Below are 15,768 nucleotides of genomic sequence, written 5' to 3'. Positions count from 1 at the left end.
ATATGAATATTAGAGCAAAATACTCACTAATTTTGATGCTATGGCATTTGATTTGGCTTTTTACACAAACTAACAGCTGTGAAAGCTGTCAGACGATGTCACGGTGATATAAGAGGTGGTTTGATGTCAATAACTTCATAAATGACAGAGCTATCGAAGATACAAACCTTCAAATATGCATATTAAAGCAAAATGCTAACTAATAGTGATGCTATGACATTTCCTTTGGCTTTTTTCACAAACTAACAGCTATGAAAGATCTGACAGGATGTCACGGACATATAAGAGGTGGTTTGATATCAATAACTGTCATGTCTGCTGTTAGTTTTTTCCATTTCCTGTTTTATTTTGGTGATTCTCTGTTCCCCTATGTATGAGCTTGTTATACTTCCTGTTTTCTCATAAATGACTGAGCTATTGAAGATAATTTTACATTTCAGCTTCGAACACTCGTGCGGCTTAATATGACCGGTCAGGGGAACGTAGTAACACCAGTTGCAATTTAGACATTTTTTAAAGATGTCGCATTGACTGACCTCATAACAATAATTACACACGTTTTTACATCCGAGAAAGGCTTTTGCGCTGATGATGCCGTAATAGTGGTTTTCATGCAGAAACAGGAACAGTATATCACTCAGAGTTACAGCCGTGTCATCGCACATTCCCGCGCTATTTTGCATGCTTTTACCAATCGTTAGCGCTTCATTATCTGTGATGTTAGGGTTGAGTAGATGAGCTAAATTCATAGCAAAACACAGACTGTTGTGCTCATTCTCGACAACGTATAGAAAAGGTCTCTTCTTTTTCAAGATTTCGGTGTCTAATGTTTCTGCTAAAAGTCTTTTACCGGCACCATGAGGGTTTCTTATGATTTAAGCTACTACATGCAGCTTACTGTTGCCGCTGACGGTCATGTTTGATTGCACAATGCGGTCAATAAAAGAATAGAGCAAATCGCGGTCACCCTCTCCCCTCTCAAGATGACAGAGGCGTCATGATTCAGATTATCACCTCTCAGCTCAAATTGCACCACGTCTTGTCGACCCGCCTGTTGAAAGGCTCTTTCGGCAGCAGTCTCCAACATACCCATCACCCTAGAATAATATTCTGCAAAATCAAGCTCCTCTTCACGGCTAACAATGTCGAGAGGCTGAATAATTTCGACGTTGTTAAATCTCTCGCGTCTATTTGATTATGGTTCGTGGTGAGCTGCATCAACTGCATTATGAGTAGAACAGCTGGGCTGCGCTGTTTCCTGATCATTTACAGTAGCAGAGTCTGGGGGTTGAGGATCGGGTTTCCTGCACCTTGTTGATTCTGCAGATTATTTGAAGCATTGTTTAAATCTTCAAAGAAATCTAGAGGCCGTACATCGACGATGTTATTAGCATTTGTGGGTTCATTACTGGGATTCATCTGATTATCTGGTTGCTCATGTTGATTTGCTTCGATCTGTGCAATAGCATGGTTGATGGCGAAAAATGGGTCACACATGTCAGGTATGTTTAGGTCCATTTTATTAGCAGATGCGGAAAAACAATTGTACACAGCATAAAAGAATAACAAAAATCAATCAAACCAAACCAAAAAAAATAAAGGTTAAAATCACCCAACACTTCCTTTACAGAACCCTGTACATCACTTATTCCAGTCTTGCACGCTGCATGAAACGCAGTAAAGAGGCGGTCACTTCATACAACCTCTGATGCTGAATCAGTGCATCTTCGTTTCTCTGTTGATTGAGAAGTTGCACCTCTTCGTGTCTCTGCCGATTGAGAAGCTCCCTCTCTGCGATATAAGCACAGTTACGACAGCAGTTTCCCCTCTGCTGTGAGCTTACTCCTGCGTAAAAAGAGAGAGATAAAAAATTAGTTTTTCATACTCTAGTTGTGTCCACAATTACATAATTCTGTGCAGAGTTTTTCGACAATAAATTAAAGAATAAAACTTTAAACTTACACGGATCAATTCGGCGTCTGCCTCCAACTCTCGGAGCTCTGAATTTAGATGAAACATTGACCTCTGAATGGTGTAGATCCTCTACTTCTTGGCCGCTTGCTGTCTCTCCATAGACGGGTGCTGCTGATGAAGGGAGAGCTGAGGCAGCGGTAGGTGGCGGAGGGTTGGGGCCGATGGATGCCGTGTCTGCTGGTTGTGGAAACATGAAAACCACTGGCACGGTGGTTCGGCCCCTCTGCTGATCCACCTCTGTAGCATAGGCCCAACCTGATGCTGCTGGTTCAACCCGTACACCTCAGGAAACTCGTCCGGGTGGGGGGATAAAAGATTGATGGGGCTGGATGTAACAGAGTATGTCTGCTGCGGCTGTGGCTGTGGTTCTTGTTCCAGATTTAGCTGCTGGCTGGCAAATTGGTCAATCTCCCACAACTCAGACATTGAATCTAAGAAAGAGAGAGAGAAGACTGGTGAATTTTTACAGTTAAGTCATTGTTAAACTATATTAATTATATAGTTTAACAATATACTCAAAGTCAGTGTCTAAGATGTCAAACTCTGGTAGTGTACCGAAGGTGATCATGTTATGCTCTCTGTAGAAAAATATGTTCATTTTTAGACCTCTGTAAACATCAAATATCCTAAAGAAATTGAAAGTACTCACAATAGGTTAACATACCAGCGTCTTCCAAAGAGGGTTCTTGGTCTTTCTCTGTCTCTCTCTCTCTTCAGAAGATTTGGAAAGTGATGGAGATGACTGTTTCCAAGCTTGTCCTTATATCCTTGAAACTCTTTGGTCAAAGTTGTAAAAAGCAGATAACGTTGCTTTGCTCAAAATGTGTGTGCGTGGGGTGTGTGTATGTGCGTGCGTGTGTGTGTGTGTGTGTGTGTGTGTGTGTGTGTGTGTGTGTGTGTGTGTCTGCGGGCGATGGGCTGTGGCAAAGACGGGGTCTGGTTCCCATTGTCAGGAAATCCATGCTGTTTGTGATCACCCCCTGAGGAGTTTGATTGCCCTCGTCTTTCATTACGAGAACGAAACGTAGAGCTGATAAGAAGCTTTGACAATTTCATGAGATAGGAAATACTGTAAGTAACTAAAACACTTTGTTGTTCGTTGTGTATGGAATTTATATAAAGAGGTTAAGCAGACGGGTCTTGCTGATCATCGCGGCCAACGGAGATCGCTGGGGTTGCTGTGTGTGTGTGTGTTTGAGGGGCTGAGGGGCCGTAATTTTGTTAAATGATAAGAGAATAGGGTAGACTTTTCTCACTTCTCATTTCCTAAACCAATGTAGGTGTAAGCTTACAGAGTCTTGTGAAGAAGCCTGTATGCCGATAATGAACACTTAATTTATGGTTCAGATCTGTACTCTAACAACGTCTCAACATAAAAACTAAACCAAATCTCATTCCCAAACATGAGTTGGGGGATCTGAGACTTTTGAATCTAGTTGTGTAGCCATTTAGTTGCCAGGTCGTTGTGTAGACATTTTGTTCTGTTTTGTCATATGTGCACAGCTCTAGCGTCTACTCTGTCTTCACACTTCAACTATGTGTAGGCTTAGATTTAAAGAAGAGTATAAATGAACTGTTAAATGGATAAGTGAATGAATTAACTGCTCCGTGACCGAAAGGAAGTGCATATAGCGAGGGGGGAGAACATGTTGTATAGGAAGTCCACGCAGGTTGGGGTGCAGATGCACTTGGGGGTGAACCATTCGTTTCTTCGGAGCAGACCACCCAGCATTGAAGGCCGTCACCGGGGTCTCGCTGATCATCGTGGCCAACGGAGATCGCCTCGCTACCTCCAGTCTCCTGCGCACGCCAACAACTTTGACGGTAGTATCGACACCAACTCTTTTTGCGATGTTGAGACAAATGTTTCAAGCAGCTTAAAGACTACAGAAAGACTAACGTTTTAAAAGATCATGAGCGGAAAGGAGGGGCCTATGTGGGTTGTTTGTCAGGTTGGGCGTGCAGATGCTGTCCGAGAATGGAATTTATAACCCTGTGAAAGCCTGTGAAAAGATGCAGGGGTGCAGATGCAGTCTGAGGGGAAAGTAGGAAGAGAAAAGGGGGGAGTTCTCGGAGACTCCAGTCATGGGACGAACAAACTATAACATTAAAAGTTAAAACAAGATCAAAACAAGATCAAAAACACAGCTGCAGTTTATGGGGGGTCATTAATGGCCGGAACCAGGCACAGGTCACACAAGGTCACGCCCGAAGTCCAAATGACGTCACGACCGCACGTGCAGTTTATGACTGGATGTATGTTTATGACCGGATGTATTTCTTTTATGACTATTAAAAGGGGGGGGGGGGGGTTAATAAAACTGTCAGATTGAGTTTGACGAGTGGTGGACCATTATACTCTCTCTCATGTTTGTGTAAATCTGTGTCCCTAGATCCTGAGCAGGGGTCAGTTGGTCAAACATGGCCATTATAAGTCAAGAGGCCAAGTACTGATTTCCCTGATAGTTCCCATCACCAAAGAAATGCAGCCATCATTCCGCATCATAGCCTACTACCATCAAAGTGATAATGAGGTGGTATCAGACTCTGTCTGGGTGGATGTCAAGGACTCCTGCATAGGCCCAGTGAGTTAAACTAATCAAGTGAACAAACAAGACACACAAAGTGAAAAAGTCAATCCAGTACTTCCAGGACATATTAGTGTCCAAGAAACACGTGTGTAACTTCAACAAATACAAAACTGCATGTCACATCCATTGCCCTTTCCTTCACATTCAGCTGAAGCTGGAATCATCTAGACCTGTTCGGTCTTACGAGCCTCGCAGGACGTTTGGTCTGCAGGTCACCGGGGATCCAGATGCCACAGTGGGACTGGCGGCGGTTGACAAAGGCGTCTACGTCCTCAATAAGAAGCACGGACTCACCCAGAAAAAGGCAATTTCTTTATTCAATTTATTATCTGTGAAAATATTTTGAAGAGCGTGGAGGTAAAAATGGATCTACACTATGTGTTACCAATCAACATCCAGTTTACTGTATATCTGTCATTCTGCAAATGCACTGGATAGATAAGTCTTCCTCACATCAAAGCTGCACTTGTCCTGACAGTTTACAGATAGGTCTGTTTTATTTTACACACCTTCTCCCTCTCTCTCTCTCTCTCCTTCTCCCACTTTTTTCGATCTCTCTCTCTCGGCCCCCATGTATCTATATTACATGTCACTAACTCTGTTTTCTCTCTCCCCTAGTAGATCTGACCCCAGAGCTGCAGGATCTAAACCCGTCATTATTATTATTACTATTATTATTATTAATAACATTATTGTATTTATAAGTGTCAGTTTTCACTAATTATAAGTATCAGACTGGTAGAAATTAAAGCAACTGTTATACTACCCCCCTATCCCCCGATATGTTTACAGTACATGTCACTAACCCTGTTTGTGTTTTCTATCTCTCCTAGTGTATCTCTGACCCCAGAGCTGCAGGACACAAACCAGCCATTATTATTGTTATTATTAATATTAATATTAATATCATCACTAATAATAACAACAACACAATTGTATTTTTTAATTATATGTATCAGTCTGGTATAGATTACAGCGGGGGTTGTGATGTGTTGTGATATGGCGCTATACAAATAAAATTGAATTGAATTGAATTGAACCCAGTGCTGAGTGTGTTTGTATTTCTGTGTGTGACATCTGCTCTGTTCAGGTGTGGGACATTGTTGAGAAATATGACACAGGCTGCACACCCGGCGGAGGGAAGGACAGTATGAGTGTATTCTTCGATGCCGAACTGTTGTTTGAGTCCTGCACGCTGCTTTACTGTCATTGTTTTACCTTCTCCTATTAAAACATTTCTATGTTGGCTTCACCACCACCAGCTCTCTTCTAGGTCCAGCCTTGTTGTGCTCTGTTTAACACTTAGCTTGTGTTACATTTCCAGAATTGAAATGTCTAGTCCCCAGCAGGAGGAAAAGAACCACTACAGTAATGGACGTCACAACCAGCTTAGGTGAAAAAACACAGCTCTTAACTACCCAGTCACCACAACTTCTGTCATTGGCTCTCACAATACTCAGCTTCACCATGTATTGATCAAGTGGTACAAAAATGCTGGGACTTTTGTTTTTCACTTATTCTAAGCGTGAACTTGGGATTTTGTGCAATGTGGATAAACTAGTTTATTCATGTCTGTTTCAAATTTCCCCTATTTTAAAATGCTTTTTTTCAAGCTTTCCAATTTTTGTTTTTTTTGTACTTCATACAATACCTTCTCACCTCTCACGTCTCTTCTCCACAACTCTTACTTTCCAGTGAGTCAGTATGAAGATCAGACGCAACATGAGTGTTGCTTGGATGGTATGAAAGAAACCCCCCTCTCGTACACCTGTGAGCGGCGCAGTGAGTACATCTCTGACGGTGCAGCCTGTGTCCAGGCCTTCCTGCACTGCTGTAAGGAGATGGAGAGGATTCAGTGAGTGCGATCCGCCTTTTGTTTTAGTTATTACCTGAATATCTTAAAACTCTTTAATGTCTTTAACCCTTTTTTTTCATTAATCTCTGTTTCATCACCTTTTTCTATTTTTTATTCCTCTCATCTCTAAGGAATCTGTGTTGGCGTGCCATTAGAAGTGATTGTCCATAAGAAATTCTTCATTGATCTCAGGCTGCCAGACTCTACTGTCCGCGGAGAGCAGCTGGAAGTTCGCCTTCTCACTCTCAAGATCAAATAGATCCTTTGGGTAACGATGAAAAGAGTTAAATTTCTTCAAATCATGGGTGATTATTTTTTGAGTGACTGACACTAAAACTGATGATTTTTACTGATATTAGTTTTAACACCCTTTGCACATTGTTGTTGTTTTATTTGTGACAAATTGTACAGGAAATTGTCAAACATGAGAGTCAAATTGTGAAACACATCCGCTTGGTGGCAGGTCTCACTCTCTTCCTCCACCTTTGTCTCTTTCTCAAGGTGCGTGTGGATCTGATGGAGGAGGCGCACGTGTACAGTGCAGCTTCTAAACATGCAAGGTATCATCAGGAGGTCAGAGTCGGAGCCCAATATACACGATCTGTACCCTTTTTCATCATTCCCATGATGGAAGGACAATTCCACATTGAGGTCAAACCAGCTGTTAAAAGCTCTTAACTCATTGATGGAATCACGAAGATACTGCAGGTGGTGGTAAGAGAAACAGCTTATTTTTTCTTTTTTAAAAAACATATCAAAACAGTTCCCCTGCTGCAGTAAAATGTTCAATAAAAACGTGCTCAGTTTTAACATTACATTACTTCTCAGACCTGTTACTTTGTGATGTGAATGTATATGTGGCTACTGTCAGCCAGTTGCAACCAATTTGAGTTGAGTTGTTGTGTGTAGCCACATATTCAGCATCTCCTGCACATAAAATGGCAACAAAATGTCTTTGTTCACTTCTGTTAAATCACTGGCGAATATTCAAGTCCAAGTTCTGAGCTTGTAAATCTACCTTCTTATATAGTATCATCTGAAAAAACACCATAGGAACAAAAAAGCTAATCAATGTGCATGACTTTCTGCTAACAATCCTACAATTTCACATTTCATAAAAATGCAAGGCTTACCACTGTTCATGTCTATAGCTGTCAGAGATGAAGCAAAATAATGATGATGAGTTAGTGTCCTAATACTGCTCACTATTACAGTAAGTGTTTGATATATATATATAAGGAGAACTGAGTGATTTCATGAATGGGGGCGCTCTCCTTTGATAAAGGCAGTATGAGGAGGCATTTCTTGTGGCTTAACATCTAATGCAAATATACACTGAATCAGCCTTTTCAAAATGAACTGTGAATAAGACCAATGGGAAATATTATTCTGCATTTTGTCATAGACCAGCATAAAATATGTGATTTCTGATGTTTGCCCTGTTGTTTTGTTCCCAGCCTGAAGGCGTACTGGTAAAATCTCCAAAGGGGTATAACTCTAGAACCCACTAATAAAGGTGCAGGTGAGTCAACCAATTAAACAGCTACATTTTACATTCATGTTGTAATATTCTACCACTTGAGTTGATCCTCTGACTAGCCCCTTTCTTCCTTCAGGTGGTGTACAAAAAGAAATTATGAACAGTGGAATACCAAAGACAGATATGTTTCCAAACACACCTACGCGCACACAGATCTCTGTGAAAGGTATGGTCCCCCACAACCACTGAGAGTCAAGGTTGTTGATTTGTTTTCTTTGTGTTGATTTACGGTGCTTTGGTTTTTTTTGTTGGTCTGTGTACGTGCAGGGAGGGAAAATGTTGGTGTCCTAGTGGAGAACGCCATTAGTGGGAAATCAATGGGCACACTGATCTACCAGCCATCAGGCTGTGGAATGCAGAACATGATCCACATGACCCTACCTGTCATCGCAACCAGGTATCTGGATAAAACCAACCAGTGGGAAATCGTGGGCTTTCAGAAACGAAACGAAGCCTTCCAGCATATCAAGACCGGTAAAATCCCCTACACGTACTGATTTGCAGATGAAATAACTAAATAAACATATAGACACATGAATATCATTTTTTTTTAACCAGGATTGTCTTTTTTTCACAACAAAAATACCATCAGAAAAATATCCTTTAAACAAGGAGCTCAATTCAACAGGACTTCTATTACTATCATCCAACGCATGGGCTTCGGCAGAGTTAATGACAGCCAGTAAGAACATTGTATGTTTTTGTTCTTTCCGTAAGAAAGATGGGTCTTTTGCTGTGTGGACCAACCGCAAGGGTAGCACCTGGTGAGGCATCCAAACATCCATGAACTCATATGCCAACGTTTGCACATCCTCCCCTTATGTAGATTTTGGCTATGCAAGGATGGGTGTATCTCATGTGCAAATAACTGGAACCAAACAATTACCCTCTTCTTCTCTCTCTCAGGCTGACAGCCTATGTTGCCAAGGTGTTTACCATGGCCAACAATCTCGAGACATTGCAAAAAGACGTGATCTGCGGCGCTGTGAAGTTTCTGATCCTCAACGCACAGCATCCCGACGGCGTGTTCAGAGAAGTTGGATCGGTGTCCCACGGAGAGATGATTTTGCGCGCACTAATTTCATTAACATCAGTCTTCAATTTGATGCCAAAAAATAGCTGATGGAGATGAAAAAAGTTACATGCTGTATCACCTTATACGAAAACGAATGTGTGTGCGGTGTGTGTGTGTGTAGGGTGATGTGCGTGGCACAGATTCAGAAGCCTCCATGATGGCCTTCTGCCACATCGCCATGCAGGAGTCACGGACACTATGCACTGCCACTGTCAACGTGAGTGCCTTGCACACATTTGCATTTACATTTTCTTTCACCTCTTTTATTTCTTCATTTACTCACGCCACATTAGAGAAGGGCGAAACAACTTTCTGTTGATGCTCGACACATACTCATACTGTTTACAAGGATTCTCGTGGGAGATTCACCGCTCAAAAGGTTTAATAAGTTTAGAAACAACTGAGGCCTTTATTCCGGACATGACAGATATTAACAAAAACAGACTTGCATTTCATTCTCTAACAACTTGGCTACATTGTGTATCTTTATTTGTTCAGATATTCCGACACTATGCTTTCATGTTCACTTGGGATAATGTGGTGTTACCAAAATACAATAAAAACAGTGGTGGTGCCGGTCATGGGGTCCATATAAGAGGCCTTTTTTGCACAAGTTCATGTAATTAGTTAATAGTGTCCTCGGTAAGTCACACTCGGTTGTAATTTGAAAGCCAGAATAGACATGGACAATTGCATCTTATAATAGAGCAGATCATCCCACAGTTTGAACTTCCTTGAAGACTTCCTAAAGACTAACATAAACTTTTTACATGCAGAATATTTTGCTGTCTATAAACCCGCGCTCGTTTTGGTTCCTATTTATGGTTGATAGTCTCTGATCGGTCACCCACTAGAAAAAGGGATCAGGAAATGATCAGTTGAGCTGACATAGTTTTAAAAATCCAAAACATCTAGCTAATTATGATTTGGAAGGTTGATACTGTGTTGAGATTTCTTCTTTAAGAGTAGCGTCACCAGTAACTGTTACTAATGAGTCTCAGTATGGCTCTGAAGACACATGCTTCAACATTCCTGAGCAGGAGTAGACTCTAAACATGAACGGATGGACTGCTCTTATCGCACCCAATTGCAGCCTTTCATGTTTGCACTGAAATTCCTGCTGCTTATCCGTTACGCTGATTCCTGCCTACCTTCCTCTCTTCTCCTGATGTCCAGAGTCTGCCAGGCAGCATAGACAAAGCAGTGGCCTACCTGGGGAAGCAGTTGCCCAGCCTCACCAACCCATATGTTGTAGCTATGACATCATATGCCCTGGCCAATGAAGGCAACCTGGACCGAGAGATCCTCTTCAAGTTTGTTTCCCCAGGTGATGTCACACACAAATACTCTAGAGATGTATAGAAGACCAAAATAACACACGTCCACAAACTTTTACATTTATTAGAGCCCGAACATCACAATGTCATGGTCGATATTATGGGAAGATGATTTCTACTTTTTTTTCCTCCTGTGTCCTGCTCAATTGAATTTTAAGTAATTATTTTTAAGGTATTTTTCAGATATGTTTAAGATATGTGTCCGTATTAAAAACAGAATATCAGATTTTTCCTTTTTCAACAGTTTTAATCTGTATTGGCCTTAAAAATCCTTTATCAATCCTATTCTCTTGTGTGCAAGCCTGTGTGTGAGTGTCTGCTCACATTTCTTCTGCTTTGATTAATGTGTCTAAGTTTGTCACAAGTTCTGCTTGATAATAAAGAGTTATTTTTCTGTTTTATCCTTAGAGTTGTCCCACTGGTCTGTACCTAAAGGACATATTTACACACTGGAGGCCACAGCTTATGCTCTTCTTGCTCTCGTGAAGGCCAAGGTATGCACGTCACGCTTACATTATTTGTTTTTCACAAGCATGTCAAGCTGCAGAAATAATACAATACACTCATAAGCCCTTCTACCTCACTAAAAGGGTGGAGGGTTTATGAGGAGAGTCAGTGAAACGTGTGTTAGAAACATTTAAATTTCAATATATTTCCAAATGTTTGGTTCTTTTACTCAACACCACAGACTCTTTTCAGTTCTGCTGACTATTGAACAGAGCACTCCAAACTGGTGGTAGACATTTGAAGGGATTTACCGCTCCTCCGTTTATTTTATTATGCAATGAAAATCCAGCCACAGTGAAAACAATTTCTACTTTTTGCTTTTATTTGAACAACGTAAAAACACAAACACAAATTTGACAAAAATAAAAAGTTGATTTGTGATTGATTACTTGAATGAGGCAAGTGCCAAAACTCTACAAGGAGGATGTGCCATTATAGAAAAAACTGATTAACAAGGTGGGTTTTGGAGAAGTATAGAAATAAAAGAACCGTAATCTCTCCTTATAATTAACAAGGTTTTGTTGCTTTTTAAACACACAAAAAAAAATTCAGTCAACCACAGAGACGTCAAGTCTTTTCTCACCTTCTGTTGATAAAGGCCTTTGAAGAAGCCAGACCTGTTGTGAGATGGTTCAGCCAACAGCAGAAGGTTGGCGGAGGCTTTGGATCAACTCAGGTAACGCAGGACTACATCCATGTTGACTCAAGCTGTTTAATGCATTTTAACTTTTTTTTGTTGTTAGTTCATGTGGATTCTTTTCCTGTCCAGGCTACCATAATAGTGTAACAGGCCGTAGCAGAATATTATGCCACTGCTAAAGAACCAGGGTACGATCTGAATGCGGACAAATTGTCCACCAGACCTCTGAGGTCGTCTGGGACAGTCTGCTCTCTGTCCCCAGAGTAAGAACTAAGCATGGAGAGGCAGCTTTCAGCTTCTATGCTCCAAAGATCTGGAACAAACTCCCAGAAAACTGCACTACAGCTGCAACTCTCAGTTCTTTTAAGTCAAGACTGAAGACTTTTCTGTCTGCTGCTGCCTTTCAGTAAATAAACTATCTATGCATTTCTTTTACTGCACTGTAACTTTTATCACCTGTTTTTATTTTCTCTTTTTAATTTCTCTTTTTAATAATTGTATTTTAATACAATTGTATTGTATTTTAATGTAATTTTATGTGTTTCCTCCCAATGCTTTTAATGTTTTATGTAAAGCACATTGAATTGCCTTGTTGTTGAAATGTGCTATACAAATAAACTTGCCTTGCCTTGCTTTGCCTTGCGGCCGGGCAGGGCAAAGCCTGAGAAGTACAACTTCAACAACAACAACAACTATGTCACAAGAACATCTGAAGTGAGAACACACTCTGTCATCATGCCTGTTGCTTTCTGCCTGTTTGTTACTTCTGTTGATGTCGTGTCTTTGTGTGTGTGTTGTGTGTGTCCCCACAGATCAATGATATAAACCAGAATGTGAAAGTGACGGCCACAGGAACAGGAGAAGCAACAGTGACAGTAAATAAAAAACATGTTTTTGCCCGCAGCTCTATCATCTGTTGTACATCAACCTGTGTCCTTTTCATCCCAGATGAGACCAGATACATTTTCAGTCTTGTGTGAACAATGCCTTTCAAATGGATACCTATATTATTTGATGACAGTGCATTCAATATTAAAATGCCCTTTTTTTTTGCTGCGTCACAGATGGTGTCGCAGTACTAGGCTCTGTCTACAGAGAAGGAGAGCTACTGTCAGCAGTTCCACATGTCCGTGGAGCTCATCCCAGGTAATTTGCCGCCCATTGTCTCTTGTTGTTTTTTTGTTATCATTTGCTGTCATTTTGTCTGCTTGTATGTGCCTGTTTTGTTTTTCCATTCTGCTCAGATATAAGGACAGGGATCGCGATGCAACCATGTGGATCTTGGATATTGGCTTGCTTACTGGCTTCACCGTTAACACAAATGACCTGGACTTAGTAAGAGCTTTTAAAAATCCACACAAAACCCACACAGCGGTATATGGTTTGGAAAGGTGTCTGACACTCTGTATGTTTGTGTGTAGTAGTATATTGCAAAATATGAGATGAACACACTCTTGTCAGAGAGAGGCTCACTGATCATCTACCTGGACAAGGTAAGACGTCAGCCTTTCTTCCCTCTCTCCCCTTTTATCTCTCCTTGTTCTCTCTCTCTTTGTCTCTACCTCACCTTTGCTCTACATTTCTCCACAGGTTTCTCAAACACGACCAGAGGAGATCACTTTTAGGATCCACCAGAAGCTGAAAGTGGGCATCTTACAGCCGGCGGCTGTGTCTGTCTATGAGTATTATGACCGTAAGTCTCAAACACACTCAGAACTCTCTATGCTCCAGAGAGCTCCAAGATCTTTTTCTCTGCTGCAGATAGAATTTTATGTACATTTTCAATTAATGCAACAATGCAGTTAGCATAGTTTTGTTTCAATTATCTTCCTTTCCCATTGCAGAAACCCAGTGTGTGAAATTCTACCATCCAGTGAGGACAGCTGGTCAACTACTGAGGCTCTGTAGAAATAAGATATGCACATGTGCTGCAGGTAAACAGGACGGTGTCTCTGTGAAGATGCACCTGAAATTCTTGAAGGAACTCGTAAGCACTAATACAGAACTTCATTAAGAAGTGACCACTCATCCCCCTGCATTGTCTGTTGACTGCACCTTAATAAATCTGGATACTTTGAGACCAATTAAAGATTAAACGAGACTGGAGGAGTTGGTCGTGTAATGTGACTCACAGTAAATCACCAGATTGTTGCGAAGGGATCTGGGCAGGTGTCAGATGCAGTCGCCCATCAACCAATCCACACACCCACACACATGCTCAAATTATCGGTTCATGACTTGTCCCTTTGTGCCTATTGTGTGTTTTCATAGAACTGCAGTATGCAGAAGAAGGGCAACATCAGCAATGATCAGCGCACCACCAAATTTTGTGAGACCACACCGAGCAGCAGAATAGATTTTAGTAAGACGCAATCGAAAATGATCTGCATTGATGAAGAGATTTGTCTTAATGTGAATGACTTGTATGTGAGAAGGACATTGAGAGAATAAGTAAGCAAGGGAGGTAACAAACTGCAACTTGTCTATCCTCTGTGTGCGAAGTGAAACTGGAGCAATTTACTGAGGTTTTGTCCACTGACATTTACACAATGCGGATACAAGAGGTGATCAAAAGCGGTGGGTGTTTATCTTCTCCTTGAACCATCTCAAATTTGCAATCCCCTATGTAATGTTTTATCGAACAGGTGTCTAAGTGTCTTCAAGTTGAAGATGGCATAGATTCTTTTTGCCGCTTTCTTAAATTTCAAGGGGGCTTGACATCTCATCAGTGGTGTTTCTAGTCTCCAAAAACATGGCCAGTTAAAGGAAGCACACTAATAAGAATTAATGCTGTGAGGCAGACCAAAAGATTCATTTCTGTGTGCTGAGTATTTGCAGCTGGCTATCTTATTGCAAGGCAACCCTTGGAGACAGCAGCACGTAAACCCTTGTAAAACTGTGAATTATTTAACATTTCAGTTTATGTACAGGTTTAACAAATGAGATAAAACTGTTTCCAGTGTTTATGCCATGATGTCAGCCAACTCCAGCTGTAGCATCATATTTCTACTGCACAAATATGAGAGAGTTATCAATCTGACTCCACTGGACACTGAGCTTAAAGTGTTTGCACTCAATCTTTAAATATCTTCCGTCTTTTGCCATTTTTCTAATCACAGGAAGTTTTCGATGGGGGTCCTCTGGGTGATATACGCCGATTCCTGAGTTCTCCACACTCCAGGGAGTCTGTAGATCTGGGCACAGGCAAACCATACCTCATCATGGGCAAGTCGTAAGTTTGTTCTTTGTGTCTACACTCTTTGTGTGTTGTGTGTCGTATCTGGTACTCTTTCATTCCAAGCATCTGACATGTGTGTTTCACTTTTCTGTCCACAGGTATCAGTACGTGCTCGGTGAGAGAACATGGATCGAGTATTGGCCCACAGCGGCTGGGTGTCAAACTGATCAACACAGACTTACATGTTTGGGCCTGGAGGAGATTGTCCAGCAGCACCTCCGGTTTGGGTGTCAGCTGTAACTCGAGAAAATGGTGTCCCTTTCAAGTTGTTTTATTTTGCATTACCCTTCTCTGCCATGAGATATAAGGGAATTTAAAGTTACAACATGCACTGTGTTGATTAAACTCTGTTGGTCTTCATCTAATTGTCTATATCTTCTTTACATATTAGTTTGGGTAAATGTAATTAAACTGATGGTGATGCGCCGTATTATAATCTGCGGACTAGAAGTAGAAATTAAATAAACTTTAATATGTTCGTCATTTATAAGCTGGATAGAGTGATGCTTGAGGAAGTTCAGCAATGTAGAAAGAAATTTCAAATCTGCTGTGAATTGTAATAATAAAACAACTCAAAACCTTGTAGATCACTTCATGATATATGACCAAACTCTGTTGGTCTTCATCTAATTGTCTATATCTTCTTTACATATTAGTGTGGGTAAATGTAGTTAAACTGATGGTGATGCGCCATATTATAATCTTCGGACTAGAAGTAGAAATTAAATAAACTTTAATATGTTCGTCATTTATAAGCTGGATAGAGTGATGCTTGAGGAAGTTCAGCAATGTAGAAAGAAATTTCAAATCTGCTGTGAATTGCAATAATAAAACAATTCAAAACCTTGTAGATCACTTCATGATAAATGCAGCATTGATAACAGAAAATTAAACGCTGTGGGTTTTATCGGCTAAATTGGTTTAGCAAGAAAATCTCATTGAACAAAGACTGTGACTGTTGTCTATAAGGCTTGTGATGCAGCAGGTGCAGCAGCCTCTCACAAAATAAAG

At 40.9% G+C, this 15,768-nt stretch overlaps 1 pseudogene; it reads left to right on the top strand.

Annotated features, from left to right (window-relative positions):
* Positions 1-1,484: 1,484 nt before the first annotated feature.
* Positions 1,485-15,116, top strand: LOC124849603 (annotated as a pseudogene).
* The last annotated feature ends 652 nt before the right edge of the window (positions 15,117-15,768 follow it).

This window comes from Scophthalmus maximus, chromosome 18 (assembly GCF_022379125.1).
Source record: "Scophthalmus maximus strain ysfricsl-2021 chromosome 18, ASM2237912v1, whole genome shotgun sequence".
Lineage (NCBI taxonomy): Eukaryota > Metazoa > Chordata > Actinopteri > Pleuronectiformes > Scophthalmidae > Scophthalmus > Scophthalmus maximus.
The sequence above is the reverse complement of the archived record's forward strand: the minus strand, read 5'-3'. Positions and strand labels throughout refer to the sequence as shown.